Here is a 9,832-nt window from a genome sequence, read left to right on the forward strand (position 1 = left end):
AGCGAACTAATACTTAGAATGTGTTGGATAGCTTTCGTGACCGCGTGGAAATTTGACTAGATTCAATATGGACATGTGTTTGCGCTGGGCCATTATTCCCTCCCATGTGAATTGTTCAGTTGACTGCTTCTACACATTTCGCATCTTTATTTAGTTGAGAGAACGTCCATTGTGTTGCGTGCATCTAGCATGTAAAAGACACATTTGTGAGTTCTCTAGATGTGAGAAACACCTTAGTTCACCTTGTATTATAGGAATGATTTGGAATCTGTTACATCACTAACATCGGTATTCGAGAGTGGAAATATCAGTTTCCTCTATTTGTATCGAGTTCTCACACTCGTCTGAAACAGACGTACAAAGAAACAAATGTATAAGCTCAGTACCTAATTTTTTTGTAAATGTCTTTATGGCAACACCTCTTCATATTCGTAGTTCTATAGCCGCTTATTGTTTTCGCGTACAGCCGTCTGTCCTTCGCAGTTGAAAGGTGTGAAAAGCGCTGCGAGGTGTGAGAGATTTCTTTAAGTTAAGTCTTAGTAGTAAAGAACAAATGCATTAAAACCTCATGCATGAGGAGGCATTTTTTCATGCCTCTCAGTGTTTGTGACGTCATATTCTCGAAATTTGAGCCGTGTAATAATGTATTTGTTGAGGTACATTTAGCAGCATATGTGGATACTATTTTCGAAACATATTGCGAGGCCGGCCGCTGTGGCCAAGCGGTTCTAGGCGCTTCAGTCCGTAACCGTGCTGCTGCTACGGTCGCAGGTTCGAATCTTGCCTTGGACATGGATGTGTGGGATGTCCATAGGTTAGTTAGGTTTAAGTAGTTCTAAGTCTAGGGCACTGATGACCTCAGATGTTAAGTCCTATAGTGCTTGGAGCCATTTGAACCATATATTGCGAATGGAGTTAGTAGCAAAGAAGGAATAAATTTAAACGTCATGTATGATGTGGCAGTTTTCTAATCATCTCATTGTTTATGACGTCATATCTTCTGTACTATAATAACTAATTGGGTCTTACCCCACAGCGATTTTTGCCCACCTGCCTGTGGTGTGCGCCCTGTCAAAAGATACGTCCGAAAGGACAGACACCAAGTATGTATATGTAGTTAAGGCGAGGCGGCCAATGATCTCTTCAGTGCAGTTGCACACCAGGCTCTAATTCTTACGGGAATCGGCCAAATGCCGCGAGTAATGAAGATAATGGCCAAGGGGAGCTATGTTAGTACGTGGATAGGTTGAGGATTTGGGTCTGACAGGGGGCGTGCCAGTGTAGTCCGTGCAGCTGCGGTGCCCGCTGTGTCCAGGTGGGTCACTGGTCAGAGCACCTGCCCGCTAAGCAGGAGTCGCGGGGTCGAATCTCACTCCGGCACGGATTTTCAGCCTTCCCCAATGACTGCAAGCAAAGCCCGCTCACGGCCGCTTCTTAAGGCGCAGACAGGGTTTTTTTCTTTCAGCCCTCCTTATCGTCGAATATTTAACACAAAGAATCATTTGTAATCAGACGTTTGAAGGACATGGGAGTTCGATGCTTTTAAACAATCGAGGGTTCTGGTGTTGTCTAACAGGATACTAGATAAACAGTTTTCGTATATATAAGGCAATGTCCTGACTGAATGACTTCTTATACCGTTAAGGATAGAAACTTGGAATTTGGTGTGGGTATTGATCTTATACTGCAACTGTCGTTTAAGAAGGGATTTTTAGAAATTTCACTCCTAAGAGGGTAAAACAGGAGATCAAACTATTTAAGAAAATATTTCGATATATTAAAAAAATTAAAGGTAAATCTCCGAAAACTGGTTAGATAAAAAGAAATATGCGTTAAGGGATGAAAGTTTCTATGGGAACATCACCACAAAAACGCAAAAGGCGCGATTAACAAAAACCTACCAGAACCGCTTTTTGGTCAGAAGTACCTCCGGGGAAGATGAAGCCTCTACGACCTCAATTAGAAAAAAGTTTAGGTGTTTTATTTTAAGTACAAGTTTTTTGCCGCGCTATTCATTTGTTTACGCGTAGTGATTCAAGTTAAACGACAAGTTCGTTTCGGCGTTTTGATGTTATCAAGTGTACCTGCGAAGATGGTATGACAGGTATAACACTGAAATTTCCTTGCAGATTAAAACTGTGTGCCGGACCGAGACTCGAAATAGGGATCTGGACCCGATAGAGCACTTGCAGAAGGCAAAGGTCCCGAGTTCGAGTCTGGGACTGGCACACAGTTTAAATCTGCCAGGCAGTTTCATATCAGCGCACACTCCGCTGCTGAGTGAAAACCTCATTCTACATATAATACTGTTCCTTTCGTCTATGTTAGTTGATGTCCACATACGGTGCCTTATGCTTTCGTCTCAGCTGGTGTGAAATAATCCACATGCAACATGTAGCGTAAACGTAGGTTTTCTCTTTGTTATGATACGATCGCGTTATTTATATGTTTACCTTTTATTTGAGTGATCTTGTAAAGTTATAATTGGAGAGCTTTCGTTGCAGCGTTGGCTCTAGCGGCTCTGTGTGTTTACAGCGGAATTTTTTTTCGTTGGAAAGTCAGTGATTAATTTTTCAGACATAGTATTTTTGAGGTTTTTACGTAAATAAGTGTTCTATTGTTTTGTGTTTATCGCGATAATTTACCCTTTTTCTTTAATTATCTCAATAAAATTTCGAGGTGTTTTGTATGTTTAAAATCTGGTTGTGCTGTGAGAATTTTTTATGGGTATTTTTCTGAGGGACTGTATATTCCCATTTCCTCCAAAATACTCGTAGTGTGTCCTTTAGTTTCTTTATCTAAAATTTTTGAGCATTTTCAATATTTTCCGCTTTATGTTGTTGGCGTTTTAAATGTATGTAAAATGTGGATTGGCTGCTTTCACAATTTCGTGTGAGTTATCTACATCTGATTCCGGAACTCCTGCCTATTTGTTCGATATAAAATTTATTTCAGTCGTCACAAGAAAGTTTGTGGACGCCTGAATTTGAAAAAGTGGAGATATTATTTTTCGTTGATCGTATTTTGGTTTTCAACCTGTTATTCGTAAGAAATTCTTATTTCATTTTTGTTTTCTTATACAATTACCGATACTTGGTCTATGATTGGTGATGTAACAAAGATAGGTTTACTTGCGATTTTTCGTCTCTTTTTAGTTTTACTTCTTTACGTATGCTGTTTGTCTTGGTTTTATGTGTTAACACTGTTTTGGGGTGGAAGCTATTTTGTTGCGCTGTGTATTGCAGCCTTTTTAAAATGCTGTTATTCATTTATTTGAAATTTGCGTATTTAGGCGAAATTGTGTGACAAGACTTCTTAGCTATGATAGTGTCAGTCGTAGTAGCTTTTCTATATGTTTCGAACTGGTGGTCACTGTTATTGCTTATCTTTAGGTGTAAGAAGTTTACCAGTTTGTTCTGTTTTATTTCCGTCGTAAATTTTACCTTAGTGTGCAAGTTGTTTATTTACTGACGCATCATTTGTATGTCTTGGTCATATCCTCATACTAGTAGTTGCGTGTTATCTGCATATTTGTCGTAACAAATAACTTCGTTTGGAATTGGCTTGTTTGAATTGAAACATTTTTCTTCTTACATATTAATAAATATGTCTGTTATGGTCTCTGAGATACAATTTCCCATAGCTATGTACCCCATCTCATTGTTTATTAATTTTATTTTCAAATTCCAAATAGATGTGAGATAAATTTAGTAGTAATAGATTTATCATTTCCTAAGTTCCAATGACATATACTTTTCTGTTGTTTAGGAGGGTTTTCTTTATGACGTCTTTTGTTTCTGATACTGGCATAGTTGTATATACACCGGTTATGTCAAATGAAATGAATTTTCCCACTTGGCGAATCTGTATGCCTTTTATATTCTGTAATAATGCTCTCGAATTTTTAGTGCATATTTTTGTTGTGTATGAGGGGTGCACCTATCAGTTTATTTAGTTTTTTGATTAAGAGATATGGTGGGCAACCAGTACGGTTAGGTATTAGACGACTCAGAATTTATTACTCATGCATTTTTCGTTGTGCATGTAAACATAATGTTTTTGGGTTCGTGACAATGTATGATTTCTTATCTCTTTCTGTAAAGACTGCATTGCAGTTTTCAATTGTATTCTTACCTTGGGCGTTGCATTTGTTGCTGTGGTTTTGCTGTATGTGTGTGATATTATTATCCAGAAAGAAATTTAGCACTTTTTCTACATATTCAACGAATAAACAGATTTTAAACATGGAAGAATATAATTTAATTGACATTGACATTTACCATTGAAAAATGGTAAATTATCGCAATAAGCACAGAACAATAGAATACTTATTAATTACGTAAGACCTACAAAAATATTACCTCTGAAAAATTAATTGTAATCACTAACTTCCGCGATGTAGAAATTTTATTGTAAACGTAAATATAACATCGCTGTCAGGAAAGGTATCAAGAAATAATTTTACAACACCACGCAAATAAAAACTAGCCATATAGAAAGCGTGGGTGTATCACACCAAAAAGACCACCGACATTTACTGCTCGATGTTGCAATATGGTCCACGTCATTAGACGTAAGCATAATGTGCCACACGTAGCCACAAACTATCACAGACGTAAAGAACAATATTGTAGCTATTATACAATCTTCACAGGTACACTTTATGACGGCAGATCTCTGAAACGAGCTCGTTGTGTAACTTGTATCACTACGAGTAAATAAGTAAACAGTGCATCGAAAAACTTGTGCTTAACAATAAAATATCGTCCTTCGACCTCATGCAAATTGCGGACCCACTGGAAAGGAAATTTCAAAGATGTTTTCACGAACAGATGGAAATGAAATTTTTTCGGTATCTCACAACAAACACAGTTCAATTTTTTTGTTTCGTTTCTAATGGAAAATTGACAAAATGGGACAGTGAGGTTTCGTCAGCTAGTATATAAAATAAAATGCCAAGAATTTGCCCGTGGGGGTATAGTAAATTGTCGTGACGTCACGAAACGTAACAAAAGATATTCTTTGCGTTTTCGGGGACAGGATATAGACAGAACACTTGTTTCATCAGTCTGTGTTAAGGAAAATGCCGGAGTGCAAAAGAAGCCTTCTCATATCACACACGTCTGTCATTGCTTGTTTGAAAGTATAATAAAAAGATTGTTACTTGAAGTAGGCGAAATATTTACGATTACTGAATCAAATATACCACAAAAACTTCTGAAAATAGTTTCCTGAAGGTGCAACATTTTGTAACATTTCATATTTAAAGAAGGAGCCACATGGGTCGTGTTAAAATACCACGAAAATTTTCTATATATTTTTTGTTTTTCCAGTTCAAGTGTCATTCAAAACGAAATTTTGATCTTTAGAATAATGTCGTACCTCTTTCATTATATATATACGTTTCTCTGCTTTTAGAAGAACAGTAACATTGCTTCAAATTTTGTCTACTACATGTTTTCATCCTTTAAATGTGTAACAAATGTCAATAGGTTGCTTTTTTCGGTGTTACAATGTTCTTTATATTATGCACATATTTTTCTACAGATTTCTCAAATGGGATTACTCTGTGGTTTATACATTGAAATTAAATATGATTGCCAAAATGTGTGGCGCATTCAGGAGAACGAGAATTTATCTCCACCTGGCGTCCCAACGTCGAAGGTGATAAGTATACTGTCTACTGGGCTGTACAGGTTGTTCCGATTGACATGAAGATAAAATGAGGTCTTTCCTCTTCTCAGAGTCGCTACATTTCAGTTTCATCGAACAACGTAAATTTTAACAGAATTAAGATCTCTCTACCCGACACCACCATCTGTCTCGGAATCGGAACAGTATCTCTGCAAGAACAGTGTGGAACTTCTCTATGTAATGTTCAGGGTTTATACACATAGATCCAGGAGAGAAGTCGTGGGCTTAGATATCTCTTCACATTAATTCACGCAAGTCTTTCATTGAAATCTTGTTAACTAAGACTGTCAAACAATGGACATTCTCGAAAAGAAAGACGTAGGTAGGAACACATCAAGCCGTTTACAGTCAGTATGGTGAGGAGACTATAAAATTAATTGTAACGCCTCGGCGGCAGCAATGTGACGAATTAACCCAGCCGTACGTTTCTAGTTGCTGCTGTCATAAGGAACAGCCCTCTCAGTCACCACTAGGATGTCGCAGCTCCCAGAAACGTGATAGATACATGATGTCAAATTGCGTTTTACCAGTACACGTCCCGAAACTTATTTGCGTTATTCTGTATTCATTATCTCATATGCCATTTTCATCAGTCAACGCATTTTATTCACAAACATCCGGTGTAAATTTCTACTATCGAGCTAGTTTATCTGGAAAGCCTTTTATTGTTTCTCAAAATATTCGACTTTAAGATTTATTCAGTTTTTCATGCGTTCCAATCAATTTTGAAATATTTTTCGCACTGTTATGCTGGTGCCCCGAAATCATGGTTTCAGTGTTCAACAGCTCCTTAAGGTTGTGGAAACAAGGGAACAAAAAGAATTCGGTAGTCGATAAAATAGTTTATTTAGAGGCACTGAAACATTAATTCCGTATTTTTCTCTGTGGTGGCACTGTCATGACTGAAAATTACGTGAAGTTTTCGGTATGTTTTCCTGATATCATCAATGTAGCAATCAAATTGTTGTATGGCGTTCAGTATTAATTCTTCTTAGTAATGCTAAGGGAATGCTTGTAACATGTCGATCGTATCAGAAATAACGAGGGACTACTTTCTTGGAAGAGCGTTGGTAACGAACCACTTTCAACTTTGAGCACCCACGTAGTCGATTGCTCCTTAGATTCCGTCTTGTATAATTATATACAGGTTTTGTCTGCCGTAACGATGCTGAGTACGGATTTTACATTTCCATGGTCGAATTGTTTTCGTGCACCACTTGGCACACGATTGCTTTTAAAATTTGGTGAAATTGTGGGAACTCATAGGGTATATTTTTGTGATAGCTTCACGCCAAATCGAATACACTCTTCCGTAAGTCAAGGACGCCTCTCTCTCCCGGTGCGTCACACCCTCTTGAATCATTTGAATCGTGTTGTGCAAAGCACTTGCACTCGTAACAAAACAGTCAGGCCAGGAAACAGTATCTTCAATCAAACAGCCGATATTACGTCATGTCAAACTCTGTTTACCAACGGTAAATGGTATTTCTTGAAAGTTGTTTACGAGAGTTGAACGTATCTATTCTGCCAGTTGTTATTATGTGAGACGCATTATGAAAATTGTAATAAAATCGTGAAACGCAATTCTTCACATCAAATTTTCCTGTTTAACGGCGCCGTTTCGTTAAACCCTCACTGAAAAACAGACTGGTCGGCGAATTTCTGAGGCATCATTGTTTTCATATTAAAAAAAGACAATTTCTGAAAGAAATTACTACCGTCATATGTCAACAGCGCTATCTGCTGATCAACTGTACACCCCTCGTGGAACGGTCTAACGACGATTCGGCAGTTTGAAACACTTTTAGCGTCAAACACTTGAACGCACAATTCCGGTTACGCTTGTGGGCTGTTTGACGCGAAAGTAACGGAGCACAGAACGAAGGGCAAACAGCGGTCGACGCCCGAATATCTCCGCACAGCGTAAGGTGATTGCAAATTAGAGGATCAACGAAATGAAACGCTTCGAGTACGACAAATGTGGACGTAGAGTGATATTAACAGAACAATGGAAGGGGTGAGAAACGAAAACGTTTGCGGATACGATGCGCGGACTGAAATTCGGGAGAATGTAGTTACTGCAGCAAACAAATCAAGTGACAGTTGTTACACGTGAGCGAAGTGAATCGGTGAGACGAGGTGGAACGCTTGATCGTGTTAATCTTCCAGCCACAGAGCGTCCATGTTAAATTACTGCAGGGATACTGTTGAGTACTTAAGCAAGTACCGTATTTCCATGAATTATTTTACATTTGTTATCCTTATTGAGAAAAGTATAACAACGACACTTGGAAAATACGTACCGAGGGCGTGAGGCGACAACTCGGTGGATCTGAGACACGGTGTGTGCGACGGCTCGTGTACGTCGTCTGCTTTTATAGTGACCTCAGCTGGAGATAGCGGGAGCCGCAATGTTATCACCAGTCACACACTGCTCGTGTCCACCACAAAGTGTCGTCTGTCACTGACGACAAGAAAATTCGGCTCAAAAATTGCATACTACGTCTAACAGCAGATATCAGATGTAATTTGAAGGACTATAAGATACACAGCGAAGAACTCTTATGAGGTTTCGTCAGACGCGATTGTTTCGTTTCTTCCAATGAATCCCCTCAACTGTATCTGTACCTCGTTTCAGTATTAATTTTTTGTTTTACTTATAGTTTACGGCTCATTAGTTTGTTTCTCGCAATCCCGTACCCAAGCCTTTGGATCCTTGTATAAATCTTCTTTCAAATTTCTTCTTTACGTATCCTCTTCCATTTCCTTTTTTTTCTTTCTGCACAGGATTTTCCTCCTTTACTCACGTACTGATATTGCCATCGTTCACCCTTAGTCTCATCACATGCCCATAAAACTTTAAACGCCGGTGGTATGTGCGGGGAGTTTTGCTCATTTCATTATTTGGGATCTTGTCTCACCTTCGTAGTGTACAACGTCTCCTCAGAAAGAATTCCCTTGCACGGTTGTAAGTCTTCTTCTGTCTTGTTTTGCCATTTCCCAGGATTTCGCTTCCGTATACACAAATTCTTTCTGGTATTGACTCATGTAACCTTTTGTTCTTAATTTCATCCGGCGAAAAGATGGAATTTAGTTTATTGATTATTTGTTTAGCTTGTGTTGTCCTCTGACTTATTTCTTGTTTTCTGGACTTCTGATCTGAGATAGCAACTCCCAAGTATTTGTACTTTTGAACGTGACACGATAGAATTTCCCTTTATTGTTTAAAACTGAACATGAACAGTCACAGATGCAAGAAACTTCTTTTTTTTATATGAGATGATTGGTTTCGGTCTGTTTTAGACCATCTTCATACCTGACAACATGATGGCAGATGGTGGCTGTGATTGGAGGTGGCGCTGGACTTCACAAATGCTAACTGCTAACTACTGTTAGCGTTTGCGGAGTCCAGCGCCACCTCCATTCATAGCCCCCTTCTGTCATCATGGTGTCAGGTCTGAAGATGGTCTAACACAGACCGATCCGATAATCTCATACTTAAAAAAAAAAAAAAAAAAAAAAAGTGAAAGGTGGCTACACTGAGCCACTGCGCCAGAGATTGCGCCAAAGAGTATTATTAAGCCGCCTCCACAGTGCTTGTCGAGAGCTCGTAGAAGTCAGTGCCTGTTAAGAACTCGTGGAAGTCAGTGCGTGTTAAGAACTCATGGAAGTCAGTGCCTGTTAAGAACTCGTAGAAGTCAGTGCTTGGAGAGAGCTCGTAGTAGTCAGTGCCTGTCGAGGTCTCGTGGTAGTCTGTGCTGAGATGTTGTAGCAGAGAGTGTTTGTTGAGATGTGCTATTAGGCAGTGCTTGCTGAGATGTGATATTGGAGAGTTCTGGTTGAGATATAATGTAAGGATTAGAATGATTTTCATCAATATAAATGAGGTAATTAACTCAGTTTGTTTTTATTTTAGTGTCCTAAATAATGCGTCATTACAGGTTCAGTCAACAAAGCATCTGGCGTGTGTTCTTGTATTAGAGTGTAATTCTACTTTCGTTGAGCAATTATAGTATTCGTAATTTTCTTTTATCACGTCAGTAAAATTGGTATAAAAAAATTCTTGTCTTGTTGAAGAAGAACCGTGCCAGATGTGCGTTGAGTCATACTTCCACATACAGAACAGTTATACTTATGC

At 38.7% G+C, this 9,832-nt stretch overlaps 1 protein-coding gene across 1 annotated transcript in view; it reads right to left on the reverse strand.

Annotated features, from left to right (window-relative positions):
* The window catches only part of LOC124613171 (glucose dehydrogenase [FAD, quinone]-like), a 44,434-nt gene extending 36,305 nt beyond the window's left edge, over positions 1-8,129 (reverse strand). Inside the window, exon 1 of the mRNA XM_047141799.1 lies at positions 7,998-8,129. The gene's annotated coding sequence lies outside the window, so the exon portion shown is untranslated. The remainder of the gene's footprint in view (positions 1-7,997) is intronic.
* Between the last annotated feature and the right edge of the window lie 1,703 nt (positions 8,130-9,832).

The sequence above is a fragment of the Schistocerca americana genome, chromosome 4 (genome assembly GCF_021461395.2).
Source record: "Schistocerca americana isolate TAMUIC-IGC-003095 chromosome 4, iqSchAmer2.1, whole genome shotgun sequence".
NCBI classification, from domain to species: domain Eukaryota; kingdom Metazoa; phylum Arthropoda; class Insecta; order Orthoptera; family Acrididae; genus Schistocerca; species Schistocerca americana.